The sequence below is a fragment of the Rattus norvegicus genome, chromosome 1 (genome assembly GCF_021556685.1).
Source record: "Rattus norvegicus strain SHRSP/BbbUtx chromosome 1, alternate assembly SHRSP_T2T, whole genome shotgun sequence".
Lineage (NCBI taxonomy): Eukaryota > Metazoa > Chordata > Mammalia > Rodentia > Muridae > Rattus > Rattus norvegicus.
Window position 1 is genome coordinate 159316512 of NC_141534.1, and position 15243 is coordinate 159331754.

A 15243-nucleotide genomic window follows, 5' to 3' on the forward strand; every position below is an offset into this window, starting at 1 on the left:
TCCTCCCCCCATTACCACCCTCCCCCCAACAAATCACGTTCACTCGGGGTTCAGTCTTGACAGGACCAAGGGCTTCCCCTTCCACTGGTGCTCTTACTAGGATATTCATTGCTACCTATGAGGTCAGAGTCCAGGGTCAGTCCATGTATAGTCTTTAGGTAGTGGCTTAGTCCCTGGAAGATCTGGTTGCTTGGCATTGTTGTTCATAAGGGGTCTCGAGCCCCTTCAAGCTCTTTCAGTCCTTTCTCTGATTCCTTCAACGGGAGTCCTGTTCTTAGTCGTTCTTGGTTTGCTGCTGGCATTCGCCTCTGTATTTGCTGTATTCTGGCTGTGTCTCTCAGGAGAGATCTACATCCGGTTCCTGTCAGCCTGCACTTCTTTGCTTCATCCATCTTATCTAGTTTGGTGGCTGTATATGTATGGGCCACATGTGGGGCAGGCTCTGAATGGGTGTTCCTTCTGCCTCTGTTCTAAACTTTGCCTCCCTATTCCTTCCCAAGGGTATTCTTGTTCCCCTTTTAAAGAAGGAGTGAAGCATTCGCATTTTGGTCATCCTTCTTGAGTTTCATGTATTCTGTGCATCTAGGGTAATTCAAGTATTAAATGTATTTTTTTTTTCAGTAAAAATTTACCTGGCCACCATTTTTTAATTCAATTTTTCTATTATTTTAAATTGTGTGTGTGTGTGTGTGTGTGTGTGTGTGTGTGTGTGTGTATGTGTGTGCTATCAGTCCTATTGCTTCCATGGACCCTGACTAATACAAATATTATTTTAAAATACTTTCTATTTTACATTCTTATTTGTTGCCTGTTATTCTCTCTAGAATATCTTTTGTTGTTTGTTTGCTTTATGAGACATCTCTCTACATAGCTCTGGCTGGCTTGGAACTCATTATGTAGACCAGGCTGGCCTAGAACTTACAGAGATCTGTCTGCCTTTTCCTCCCAAGTGTTAGGATTGAAGGTGTGTACCACCCTGCCCATCCCTAGAATATAGCTTTCAAAGGGAGGTAATTGTATGTCACTACTGCATGTACAGTATTTGGAATAGTACCTGCACACATGAAGCATCCAATTCATGTAGAGTAATAAACTATACAGTAAAATTCCCAGTCCAGGCTTAGGTTGTTTTCTTTTAGCCTCTCTGTTCTCATTTCAGACCCCTTTCAATTCACTGATCATAGCAAGCTCTTCTCCAACCCACAGGCTTAGAAACTATGTTGTGTGGGCTTTGATGTTGGGGCTCTGGCTTAGGGATTTGCATTTGTTTTTTGCAGTGCTGAGAAAGTTCTTTGGGGGATCTTTCTATAACTGACTGAGTCTTGGCTGGGCTTGGTGTTGCAGGCCTTTAATCCCAGAACTCAGGAAATGGAGGCAGGAAGATCTCTTGAATTTAAGGTCAGCCTGATTTACAGTCAGGCTACACAGAGAAACCCTGTCTTGAAAAACTAAGCAAAACAAAAATCAACAACAAAAACAAACCTAATAATAATAATAATGATAATAAATGATAATGGTAACAATGACTCATTCTTATCCTTCAGGCTCCATCTAAATGCTTCAGAGGCTAGGTCCACTCTGACCACGTGCTTCTACACTTGCCTCTCTTGCTCTCCTTTTACTATTTTTTTCTATAGTTTTGAGAAAAGGTCTCATTCTGTAGCCCAGGAAGGTACTGAACTTAAGATCCTGCTCCTTAGCCTCCCATGTGCTTGGGTTATGTGTGTACCACCATACCCAGCCCAATTACTCTCTTACATATTTCCCTCAAACATTTCTAAAGAACTTCCTATTTGATATGTGTATTTCTCTACCTTCCTAAAGTGTAAGCTCCATGAGGAATGGATTAGTGTGTCTTTGTTTATAAGCCCTTAAGATCTAGCAGAGGCCTGGCACATATTGTTTGCTTATTAAATGTTTATTAAATAAATCATGGGGGGATGGGAGACAGTTGGTAAAGCACTTGCCTTGTGAGAATAAGGAACAGATCTTCAGAACCCACATGAACAAAAGGTCAGCTATAGTAGAATGTGTTTATAATTCCAACACTAGGGTGAAAACAGGCAGATCTGTGGCATTCACTGGTTACCAGGACAGTAGTGAGAGACTTGTCTCAAAAAAAAAATGTAGACCTGAGGTTGCTTTCTAAGCCTTTGTCTGCACAATATATGTACATGCGTGCTCTCTCTCCCTTCTTCCCTCTTTCTTCTTCTCCCTCTTGCGCGCACACACACGCACACACACACACACACACACACACACACACACACACAAATACACAGAGTATCTATTGAATGGATGAATAAAAGGTTAAGCAATTAAAGAAAACAACTTGGACAGTCTTTTTTTTTTTCATCGTCAACAGGGATTTTATTGAAATCAATAGAAGTGATGATTTTGCAACTGACAATGCCATGTTAGACATATTTTTTCATTGAATTATTTTTCCTTTGCCCGGTGATTATGAGACAAGTCCACTAAAAAGGACATTCTGCTTTTGTCCTTGAGTTATCGAGTATTGGATTTATTGGCACCCGATGTTTTTTCTCTATTTTTTTTTATTAACTTGAGTATTTCTTATTTACATTTCGAATGTTATTCCCTTTCCCGGTTTCTGGGCAAATATCCCCCTAACCCCTCCCCCTCTATATGGGTGTTCCCCTCCCCATCCTCCCCCCATTACTGCCCTTCCCCCAACAATTACGTTCACTCGGGGTTCTGTCTTGGCAGGACCAAGGGCTTCCCCTTCCACTGGTGCCCTTACTAGGATATTCATTGCTACCTATGAGGTCAGAGTCCAGGGTCAGTCCATGTATAGTCTTTAGGTAGTGGCTTAGTCCCTGGAGCTCTGGTTGCTTAGCATTGTTGTACATATGGGGTCTCGAACCCCTTCAAGCTCTTTCAGTCCTTTCTCTGATTCCTTCAACGGGGGTCCTGTTCTTAGTTCAGTGGTTTGCTGCTGGCATTCGCCTATGTATTTGCTGTATTCTGGCTGTGTCTCTCAGGAGCGATCTACATCCGGCTCCTGTCGGCCTGCACTTCTTTGCTTCATCCATCTTACCTAATTGGGTGGCTGTATATGTATGGGCCACATGTGGGACAGGTCCTGAATGGGTGTTCCTTCTGCCTCTGTTTTAATCTTTACCTCCCTATTCCCTGCCAAGGGTATTCTTGTTCCCCTTTTAAAGAAGGAGTGAAGCATTCGAATTTTGGTCATCCGTCTTGAGTTTCATTTGTTCTAGGCATCTAGGGCAATTCAAGCATTTGGGCTAATAGCCACTTATCAATGAGTGCATACCATGTGTGTTCCTCTGTGATTGGGTTACCTCACTCAGGATGATATTTTCCAGATCCATCCATTTGCCTATGAATTTCATAAAGTCATTGTTTTTGATAGCTGAGTAATATCCCATTGTGTAGATGTACCACATTTTCTGTATCCATTCCTTTGTTGAAGGGCATCTGGGTTCTTTCCAGCTTCTGGCTATTATAAATAAGGCTGTTATGAACATTGTGGAGCACGTGTCTTTTTTATATGTTGGGGCATCTTTTGGGTATATGCCTAAGAGAGGTATAGCTGGGTCTTCAGGTAGTTCAATGTCCAATTTTCTGAGGAACCCAACTTGGACAGTCTTTAAGGCAAGATCTGATTATCAATGAAGAACCAGAGTCCCTACTAGTAGTAAGAGGACAATAGGCATTTGTCTTGATGCATTAAGTTCCACGAATGAAACCTCAATATTCCTTATAAGATCTTTTCTCCCTGAGTAGCCTGGCCATATCCTGAGGGAAAAGAGCACATGTAGCAGTAGTCCACCTGCACTAAATGGGCTTCTTTTGATGGGCTGGCTTGAAATGGGTGGTTATGGACCATTAAAGGTGGCTTGACTTTGAGACTGAGTAAGTAGTGCGTGAAATAATGAGAGCTGCATGGGAAGAGGAGTGGGAAGGTGGCATCCAGATACATTATGTTTTTCTCCAACTTGTCTACTATTTTTATTACCATTACTCTATGTATTAAAGCAAATTTTACATTAGAGTAAGACCAAATTATAAGGGGGCAGAGGACAGAAGTTATAAAAGAGAAAGGTGTACTTGGAGTGAAGTTGTAGAGATGGAAGGCTATGGCACTTTCCTGGAAGAAGCACTACAGGCCAGACACTTACAGGATCTTAGTGAATCTCAAATAGCTGTACATGAGAGATGTACATGTGACGTGAGCATTCCTGGCTGCTCTTCCAACACCTCCAGCTCTATGGGACCTATTGTCTTCTTCTGACATCTCAGGAACACACACACACACACACACACACACACACACACACACACAGAGAGAGAGAGAGAGAGAGAGAGAGAGAGAGAGAGAGAGAGAGAGAGAGGATACATGACACATGCAGGCAAACCAACCATACATTTAGACATAAACGTTTAGACATAGTATAAACAAAAGAGATACTATACAAACAGTGGCCTTTCTTGTGATTCCCATGCTACGAACCAAAATGCCTCATTCCTAGAGTGGGGTATTTCTGTTCTCAAAAGTTCTACAGGAATAGCATTATCATTGAGAATAACTACAAATGCCCCAGAAAAGGAGGACCATGATCAGTTTGGCATTATGCCTCCCTGCCCATTCCTGGGGGCTTGGATTTTATTGCCTGTAGGATTATCCTTTGGTGATATAATCTATTAATAGCAATGCCTAGCATTTATCGATCACATAATAGGCATTGTACTGAAGCCTTTCTATTCTATTCATTTAATCTTCCAAGATCTGACAGAAAAATGGATTATTTCAGCTTCACAGGTAAAGGAGAGGTTGTATGTGTCTAAAATAACTGCCAATATGTGAGGCAAATACTTTAAAATTCATTTTCTACCTTTTTTTTTTTTGCCTTACCTTCTTTGCTTAAGATGTGAAAATACAATCCCCAAAGAAACTCAATTATTTGGGAATAGAAAAAAGGTTGCACAGCTCTCCCATACTCCTAAAGTCACAAGACATTGTACTTGGCCTGATGTCTACAATAGAACAGAGCTTTGTCATAAACAAGACTTTAAAAATCAATTTTAAAAAATGATGTCTGTATGAGTTTGTGCATTGGGTGACTCTGGAGACAGATCCCTTTCAGCTGCAGTGACAGGCAGCTGTGAGCTGTCTGATGAGAGGGCTGGGACCTGAATTCAGGTCCTCTGCAAAGCAGTAAGCACTCTTAATTGCTCTCTCTCCAGCTGTCTAAAACATACTTTTATGTGGGAGAAAGTATTGACTTTCATATGAAAATCAGAAAAAGCTTAGCATTGGCTCCTGCTCTATGGTTGACTATGCATTTATCTGGTATCAGCCTTAAAGAACTTTAGCTTCGTCAAGTATGTAAGGGTAATGATACAAACTCTTTCTCAGTGAGGCTGTCCTAAGGATCAAATCTGGATAGAAAAAAACCTGTCTTCAAATGCTCTTTTGCAAAGGGGTAGACAACTCTCAACTGCCTGACATAACAGACAACTCCCCCACCTCACTGATTTCACCCAAGAGTTAATATCTGTAGCTTAATGTGTCCCGGTAGTCTCAACACTAGGAAGTTGGAAACAGGAGCATTTGAGTTTTAATCCAAGTGGGTTACACCACGAGAAACTATCTAAGAAAAAAAAAAAAGGCACAGGACAGTGCAGAGCATGCTGGAGTTAAGCAGAGGAGACAGGATACACTCAAGGGTTCTGTTGAATTCCATGACAGAAGGAGGTGTGAGTATGGAGCAGAGGCTGGTCCATGCCTGAGCCAGGCCTGGAGGTGCTACTGATCACTGCTACTACCATGCTAGTGATAGAACCAGTAATGTGGCTGGGGCTGGTCTACCTGCAAGAGAAGCTCGTCTTTCTGTGTGGTCAGGTTGAAAAGGAAACTGTTTTGACTAACTAGTCAGCCTCTGCTCACTGGTGGTGTAACCACACAATGTTTGCTTGGCTGCCACTCAGTCTCAGCAACAAGAGGCAGAGTGAAGAGAAAGAGCTTTATTAGCAACGAAACTGCCTGCTGGAGAGGGTATGCTCCCTCCTTCCAGCAATTATCCTTGACTTTAGGGAGATTCTTTATGTGTATTCCTGACAGGTGGGATCTTTTAAAAAGAAACTGTTTCTAGGTTGTGGGCTGTGTACTTCTAATCTAATTCACAGAAGGTGGAGAGAGGTGCTGTCTACTGGATCTAAAGGAGACATAAATGATCAAAGTTTCGGTGCTCATTAAAGTGACTTGTATTTGGCTTTTGCTGTGGTGAGGATTTCTAGCAAGTGCCCCTGCAGGTGTGATTTCCTATAACTTGAAACTAGGCTGTGTTCAGGAAGGGGTTTCTGTATTCCTAGTTAACTTTAGTGTACAGTTAATCTATAAAAAGACAGACTTCACTGAGTAGCTAATCCTTAAGAGACAGAGTAGGCATGAGGTGGAGCGACACCTGAGAACTGAGTCAGTGTGGGGGGTGACGAGCACCTGCAATATATTGAAGATTAAATGGATGCTTTCAAAAGTTTGGCTCAGGGGTTGGGGATTTTAGCTCAGTGGTAGAGTGCTTGCCTAGCAAGCGCAAGGCCCTGGGTTCAGTTCCCAGCTCCGGGGGGAAAAAAAGTTTGGCTCAGCATCTTTGTACCTGGAGCAAGGCTTTAGTTTTTATCATGTTATACTCCCCAGTGAGCCAGTGAGCTAGTTATAGTACCAATTATTTTCATTACACACACACACACACACACACACACACACACACACACACACACACACACAGCAAACCATATGCCAAAAGGTTGCTACTTTCCCAGAGTTGCATGTGTAGTAAATAGCAGAATGAACGTTAAATCTAGTATTTCTTTGAAATTACTGACCAATCCAGGTTTTTCTATTTTAAGCTCAGTCACATTTCTTTGGATTTCCTCATAAATCTTACTATGCCCTTATTATTTGCCAGTAATAAAAGAATCTGAACCAGTGTTTGCTAAGGATGTTATTCCTACTATATAACTGCAGGTCCTGTGACTTGGACAACTGATTTCTAAGTGGAGTGTACAAGATAAGGCAGTAAGGTATGGTACGAAGGTAACTTCTACTTATGTCTCCTATTTAAGTACTAACCAACAAATTTTCCACTCATTTGGATTGAGGTTGGCATACTCTGTAGGAGCTTTGCTTTTCTGCTCTTTTGCAGTGCTGGGCAGTTGAACTTAGAACCTTATGCATGCTAGGCACGCACTCTGCCTTGAGCTACATTGCCAGTGTCCTTTCACAAACTAACTTTTTTATTTTGAGATGGCCATGCTAAGTTGCCACACTGGTCTGAAGCTTTTTTTAGCCTCCTGCCTCAGCCTCCCAAATAGCTGGGGTTACAGACCTAATTGACGATCTCACTGAAGTCCTCACTCAATTCCAGGCATCCTTGAACTCACAGTGAGCCTCTTCTTGTTGGGTGCATGGTACACACACCTATTCCAACTTTATTCTACCTATTTAAAATGTTTTTGCCTACATTTTATAACATGTTACCTACAAAAGTACCTATAATTTGAGATGAGATGTATCTTACACATATTGTGGGTATATGTTAAAATTAATTTGACATTATTGATTTAAATACTGTCTACCTTTTACCAGCTAAGTGTCTAGTATATGAATGCAGTGTTATTCAGGAATAGTAACCACGAACAGTAAGAGTCCCATGCTAACCTGGTGGTGGTGGTGGTGGTGCAAACCTTTAATCCCAGGCCTTGGGAAGTAGAGCCATGCTGATCTCTAATTCGATGAGACCAGCCTGATCTACAGTGTGAGTTTCAGGAAAGTCCCCAAGGATACATAACGAAACCCTATCTTGAAGCTTCCCCTACCAAAAAAATTAAAATTGTGAGACTCTATATCAATATCAGGTTTAGTTCTTAAGCCCGAGGAAGTAGAGGTGATTTTGATGCAGATATATACATATCTCATGACTTCCACTATTTTACCTCAAATAAACAACATAATTTGATCTCTTTGGAGACATTTTCTTGGTCTGGAATTAGAGAATTTGCTGCAATTATACTAATGCTGGATCTACAAACTGTTCTGTGAGAAGTCCTAGAAAGAACTCCCTCTGATCTTTTCCTTTACTGTTGGGCAGACCCAGTGAGATGGTTCTGGGGGGTAAAGGCACTTCTCCCTAACCCTAACAACCTGAGTTTGACTACTGGGCCAAACTGCATAGTGGAAGAACAAAACTGATTCCTGCACATTTTCTTCTAACCTCCACATATGTGCAGTGGAACCCCCCCCCCCCCACCACCAAAAAGCCATAAAACCACCACCAGCACAAGAACAAAACAATCCAAAACAAATGTAACTTTAAAAAGTTTTAAACCGGAGTTGGGGATTAAAGTTTTAAACCACATAATGGGACTTCCCACCCAAAGTCTACTGTGAGCACTGATTCCTGGGCTGAGATCCCCATCACTCTACCTGTAGGGTTCACGTTTTCTGCCCTGTGCACCTAAAAGTGCAGCATAAAACTGCAACAATATATCTGAAAGCATTTTCTTTTTTTGTTTGTTTGTTTTTCCAGAGCTGAGGACCGAACCCAGGGCCTTGTGCTTGCTAGGCAAGCGCTCTACCACTGAGCTAAATCCCCGACCCCCTGAAAGCAATTTCTTGACTGTGTCTGCCTGCCTGCTAAATAACAAGCTCTGCTGGAGATAAGCCTGCTTAATTCATAGACTTTGGGAGTGGAGAGATGGCTCAGTGGTTAAGAGCACTAACTGCTCTTCCAGAGGTCCTGAGTTCAATTCCCAACAACCACATGGTGGCTCACAACCATCTGTAATGAGATCTGATGCCCTCTTCTGGTGTGTCTGAAGACAACAATATATATCTTAAGAAAAATCCATAGACTGTAGTACAGACTGACCTTAGCTATGTTACTAAGTCTTTCTTAGGCTACTATGCCATCTGAAAAACACTTCCTAACCAAATGACAGGCCCTGAAATAAAGTACATAGTTCATTTTTAGGTGCTCAGTAGAGGTTATTTTCATAATTTTTCTTACCTAAAACACTACATCCCGCTTTGGATGTTTGTTCAGTAAAAGAATGATTTACTTTTTAAAGCTGTAAGATTCTCTTGCCAAATATGACTTTCCATTGAATAAAGTCTGTTTACTGTGTCAGATACCCTACCTAGCAAGTTCTACTCATTTTTCTTTAATATTCACAACCATATGAGGGACTGATAAAAGGTCAATTTCAGCCAGGCACATGTGGGGTATACTATAATCTTAGCACAAACATAGGAAGATCATTCCAAATCTAAAGCCAGTTTGTTCTACGGTTTATTCATGTCAGCCAGCTATCTAGCAAGATCTGCCTCAAAAAATAAAAATTTGAATGTCACACATAAGAAAACTGAGTTCTAGTAATTATGTACAATCGAATGCTAAAACAACTAGAACCCAGGACTTTCTGACTCTGGAACTCACAAACTTGTTGCCTGCAGATTAAGGGTTTAAATAATCAAGTTTCATCCCCGCTTAGAGCTGGCCTTGTGGTTCTTATTGGCCAGCCCCAAATAAGCCTTATACATTTGAAATCAGAGCAAACACTGCCTAGGGCGTTTACAAATACCTCCTAGAGACTCTAGCATTACCTCCCCCAAAAGGCTGTGCCCTCTAGAAAGCAATGTGCACAGCAGTGCCAGGAATGAGATCCTTTGAAGTATACAGCCTTGAAATCATCCTGCCCAGGCACTGGCCCATCTGCCTTCTCTGAGTCAGCTGGCCGGCAAGAGGGCCAGAGGCTCAGATGTAATCAGTTCCTAAACTGGTCTGACTACACCACCTCTGCCTTCCTTAGCCTGCCATATCCTTCCAATCTGATCTTACCACAAGGATTCTTCTGAGATGGAAGGCATCAAGTCTCAAAGGGCACACTGATTCCCCTGAGTGCTTCCCAGACAACAGAAGTGACAGCCACACTTACTTTACAAATGATGATGACAATTCTGAATGTTTCAAGGATAATACTGAGGTTGATTATAGACTCTGGAGTCAAATCAGCCAGGGGTCAAAGTCCCACCTTTGCATTATTGTTGTGCAAATTGAATAACTTTACATTTTAGTTTTCTTATTATCAAGTTGGGGGTGACAATATTAAGCCTCTTACTGAGCTGTTTAGAACGATCAAGTGAGAAAAACAAATAGGAAATGCATTAAAGGCCCTTGGGACAGTGACTTTAGCCACAGTAAGCATTGTTTTGCTGTGCTGTGCAGCCCAGAGCGTGTGAATGAGATCCTAGCATTCTCCACATACAGGTGGTGTGAAAATTAAAAAGGTCCTGGCACATATCAAGTGCTTAGAGCTTGAGTCCCTTTGGTCAGCAGACTCCCTGTTCCATACTTTATGAACAGTAAACAAATTGGATTCTTCCACCATAGATGTACTTGAGCTACAGTCTTGTTCTCATAGGCAAATGCTTCTCCAGCTTCAGTAAGCAGATAGCTGCTCTGGTTAAACTGCAGTAAGTATTCCGTGGCAAGGGGAGGGAGGTTGTAGCTGGTCTTCGCTATTTTGTGGGTTCTTTTCCCCATCCTTTATACCCTTCAGTTTCACCCCTTAACAGTAGATAGGAGAGAAACATGGAGAGAGGAGAAAGGTGAGGAGGAGGAAGAAAGATGAAGAGAGGTGTGTGTGGGAGGAGACGTGAATTTAACTTTTGTTTCCTCTTTGACCAAGGCTACTAACAACTGAAACCAACCTCCCTAAATGACCAACAACCACTAACCCTGTCTCTTGGGGCTCTTGCATTTATGTATCTTCTCTAAAGTTCCCAGAATTCCTAATGTCACACCATTGCAGAAATTATCTGCAACCGGCAAAACCTAGATCTGCTTGTGCTAAATCATGAGGCAAATCATGGACAGTAGCTGCAAACAGTCTGAAGCAGCCCCACATCCCTAACCTAGGATTAAAACAAAAGCACGTTTTTCCTTTTTTTTTTTTCAAAGAAACCAAAAGTTCCAGAATCTCCAAAAATGTTACTACAGGACGGCCAAACGGGTCATGAGAAAGCATGCACCTCGTAGTACCACTCACTGTTTTCTTTTAATCAGATTAATCCTCACAACTTAATGGGGCATGCCATATTCAAAGTAGAGTATTTGCTTTACCTGCCATTTTTATCCACTATAAAGCAAGATAATTGTTTTTTTGTCACCATTGTTCATCCAAATAAAATGTCAGAGGGGCAGATCTAAAGGATTCCAACTGGATTTCAGAAGGTAGAAAACAAGAGTGATCACTTATTACAAAGCCCAAAATATGCTGTCTATGTGTGGGCAGTCTTCATTTCTTTATCTGTAAAACTGTATACTTCAAAGGTACATGATATCTTGTCTCCAACAAAACAGAGATGTTTAGGAGATCATGAGGGTGGATCTTAAGTGGAAGAATAGAATATTTGACATGATATAAAATACATGAAATATGAAAACAGAAGGGGGAACTATTTTAGGAGTATCAGCCTGAGGGGGAATAGGGAGAATGGAGGTGGGCAAGATAGAGGGATAAAATAGAATGAGGGATAATCACACACACACACACACACACACACACACACGTGCAGAAATGCTGATAGTGAAATCCATTAGTTTGTACGCATAAATTTCTTTAAAAAATATCTAGAACCCTAGAAAATCCTGACTTTTTCAACACTATGTAGTGGCACCACACTGTCTTTGTCCTTAAAGTGGAGGTCAGTAGAAATAAATATTCTGAACTGGTCTAGTGACTGAGCTGGGTCTGGTGGCACAGGCCAGTAATCTTAGCCTCTCAAGAGTCTTAAGCAGTAGGGCTACAAGTTCAAGATCTGTCTGAGGAAATTTCTGACCTATGACCAACTGAGTGAAGAACTGTCTAAAGATAAAAAGTGGAGAGAGTATCTACCTCGCCTTGTTTCCACCTCTAGTACAGGACAAGACATTTAAGAGATTTATAGTATGTTTGTTTTTTAAAGTTATGTTGTTTCTAATATAATGCAGGGTTCTTTTGTGAAATCTGTTTATCTCAATGAGTGAAGGTATGTACCATGTACCCTGGGGCAAAACAGTCTTTAATCCCAGCACTCACTGAGGCAAAGGCAGGTGGATTCCTTAAACTTAAGGCCAACTTGGGTTTGAGAGAGCTGCCTATCTTAAAACAGTAACAACACAAAAGTATTCCATGTATAAAGTATCTAACACATGGTAAGCTTCAAATGTTACTTTCATTTATCATGTCACATGCATCCTCCCATAACAAGTCATAAATGAGCCTTTGCTGTGAGAATATGTTATCCCGGATAGGAAAGAATGCATGGTATCATTTCTCCATGTTTGTACACCCATGGCAAACTATAAAAATCCTTAAATAATGTGGGCTAAAGGCCCAACATTTGGCACATAAAAGGTACTAAATTTGTCAGGTAGTAGTGGTACGAATGTTTAATTCTAGCACTTGAGAGGGAGGAGGAGAGATCTCTCTAAATTCAAGGCCAGCCTGGTCTACCGAGCTAGTTCCAGGACAGCCAAAGCTACACAAAGAAACCTGTCTGAATAAAAAAAAAAAAAAAAATCAGAAAAACAGAACCTTTAGACATAAGAATATAAAAAGAATGTCAGTAGCTGTAGATCCAACAGAACTCAGATTATGGAAACGTGACTGAGAGTCAGTTGAGCTGCCTCTACTAACTTCAAGTTAGATCTGTTATTTAGATCCAATCACATGTAATTTAAAGAGATTATGTTAGAATTTCATTGATTTTTATCTCTAGTTAAATTTAGAAGACAAGCCAGTCTTGGCGGCACATACCTACAACAGCACATTTGGGAACAGAGACAGAAGAATCATGAGTTTGAAACCAATATAAGTGAGACCTTGCATCAAAAGCAAACCAAATTGGACCTTTTCAAGACATTTTAAAAGAGGCAGGAAAATTAACCAACACAAAAAAAGAAGTTACCGGCAGTTAAGAATATGGCTGTGTAAAGATTTAGAGGCTACTCTTCTTCAGGACTTATCTCTTTCATTCCTCTGAGAATCTGGTTTTACTCAAAACATCACACACACACACACACACACACACACACACACACACACACACACAGAGAGAGAGAGAGAGAGAGAGAGAGAGAGAGAGAGAGAGAGAGAGAGAGAGAGAGAGAGAGCGCTATGCCATGGCCAGACACTATTTTCTTTCCAAATTCTGATTTCCATTCTGTATCTAATGGTTAAATTATAACCCAATAAATATATCCTTTGCCTTTCACAGATCTTACTTCCCCCTTACACCCAGAAGCTTAAATTAGGAGTTAACAATGGGTAGCAAAAATATGCTGTTCTCTTTCCTTATCTGTATGCCACAGAAGTCATTGTCTTAACTCCAAAAGACATGAGGAATGTTGGGCATGGTGACACATGCCTTTAATCCAGTCAGGAGGCAGGTCAATCACTGAGTTTGAGGTCAATCTGGTCTACATAGTGTTATCTAGATTACTAGGGACAGAGAGGGCTGAAGTACTGTGGTCTGGAGGTACTGTCATGGTGAATTTGCTAAAGATTACTGACCTGATGGGATTGGGTATGGGGATGTGCCACATAATACTGTACAGAAAGATGCTTGATGTTCTTAAGCAGCCCCCCCCACTCCCCGGAGCTGGGAACCGAACCCAGGGCCTTGTGCTTGCTCTACCACTGAGCTAAATCACCAACCCTTAAGCAGTTTCCTTAAAATACACCTTATGGAAAATACACAGAGAACAGAATAGCAATGAGAACCTGATGTTAAAAAGTTAAGACATGTTTCAGGATGGTCAAACACAAATGGTGATGCTTCAGGCTGAAAATGAACAAAGTCTGGCAAAAACCAAATCCAACACACACACACACACACCACAAACCAAACCAAACCAAACCACCAATCAAGAAAACCAAAAAACCAAAAAGGTGCAGTGGAAGCCATGGGAACTATTAGTGGGAATGGACAATTGGCAAATATGATCATTGATCCAATGTCTAATAGTTGATAGGAAACTGGTATAATTGAATGTTATGTTAAAAAATACAAATAAAGGATCATTCAAATATGGCTTTCTGGAAAATGACTTTAAACCACAAAAGTTTTGGGGTGACATGAGACTTCTGTGTGATGAAGCTGCTCTGGACCTTGAGTGTGGTGGCACTTTTATGACTTGTTTTTATGAAAATTTATAGGACCATGTAGCAAGAGGGTGAAACTGAATGTCAATTTAAAAAAAATAAGATTTTAAAAGAAACAGAAAAAGGAGCTCTATAGACTGTTGGTGCTCCTCCATTTGCTCAGGATAGCCAGCGTGGCATTGCTGTGTAACTTTGCAGTGGTAGAGATTTCATCCCTGATGGGAGCGCTTACTGGGAAGATGTCTTTAGAAATTCATTTTACTTCTCTGGAAGCAGGATATCTATCTATTCCACCCAAGGTTAAAGCTGGCACCAACAAGGGAATGGAAATGGACAAATTAGTAGGAAGGCCTAGGATAGATGAGAATGAAGATCAATGCTAAAAATTTAAGATAGGGTACAAGTGCCCAAGGAGGCAAAATGAAAACCAGACTGAGTAAGGAAAAAGTGATGGGCTTCAATTGATATTTACTCCCAGAATCCTCCATGGAAGCTTACCTTGAGCTTATTATCTCCAGCCTCCTATTCATAGCACTGTCTTGCCACTTGACTTATCTAATATTTACCATTTATACATAGCTTAGGCCAGCATGTATTTGGATTGATATTGAATTATCATAGTATAAAATTAATACTTCCATTAGAATGACAGGATAGTACTTATACAACTTTTGGTTTGCAGATCTATTTCTGTTAAACTCTTTGTAAGATTGCTAGGCTCTCATGGAAACTGTTTATCTTGGTGTCTCAAGAATATCTACCTTTGAATTATCTGACACCTAGTGGATATCCGATGAATATTTCCTGAAGAAACAAACATCTTGAGTATAGAAGGGAATGTGAAATGGTCTAATTTTTAAAAGAACTGTACAACTTATTAGTATTTTTTTTTGTCTTTTAAAAAAAGTTTCCTATAGCCTAAGCTGTAGCTTACTCTGAGCTCACTATGTAGGCGAGGAATACTTGAACTTCTGATCTTCCTGTCTTATTTCTTGAGTGCTGCAGGCAAATACAGGGCTTCATGCAAACACTATCAACTGAGCTGCA

General features: G+C 40.8%; 1 protein-coding gene across 2 annotated transcripts in view; it reads left to right on the top strand.

The window, feature by feature from the left end:
- Rab30 (RAB30, member RAS oncogene family) overlaps positions 1-15243 on the top strand; it is a 150366-nt gene that overhangs the window by 29021 nt on the left and 106102 nt on the right. For both annotated transcript variants that reach the window (XM_087558421.1, XM_087558411.1), the window contains exon 2: positions 7016-7071. The gene's annotated coding sequence lies outside the window, so the exon portion shown is untranslated. The remainder of the gene's footprint in view (positions 1-7015; positions 7072-15243) is intronic.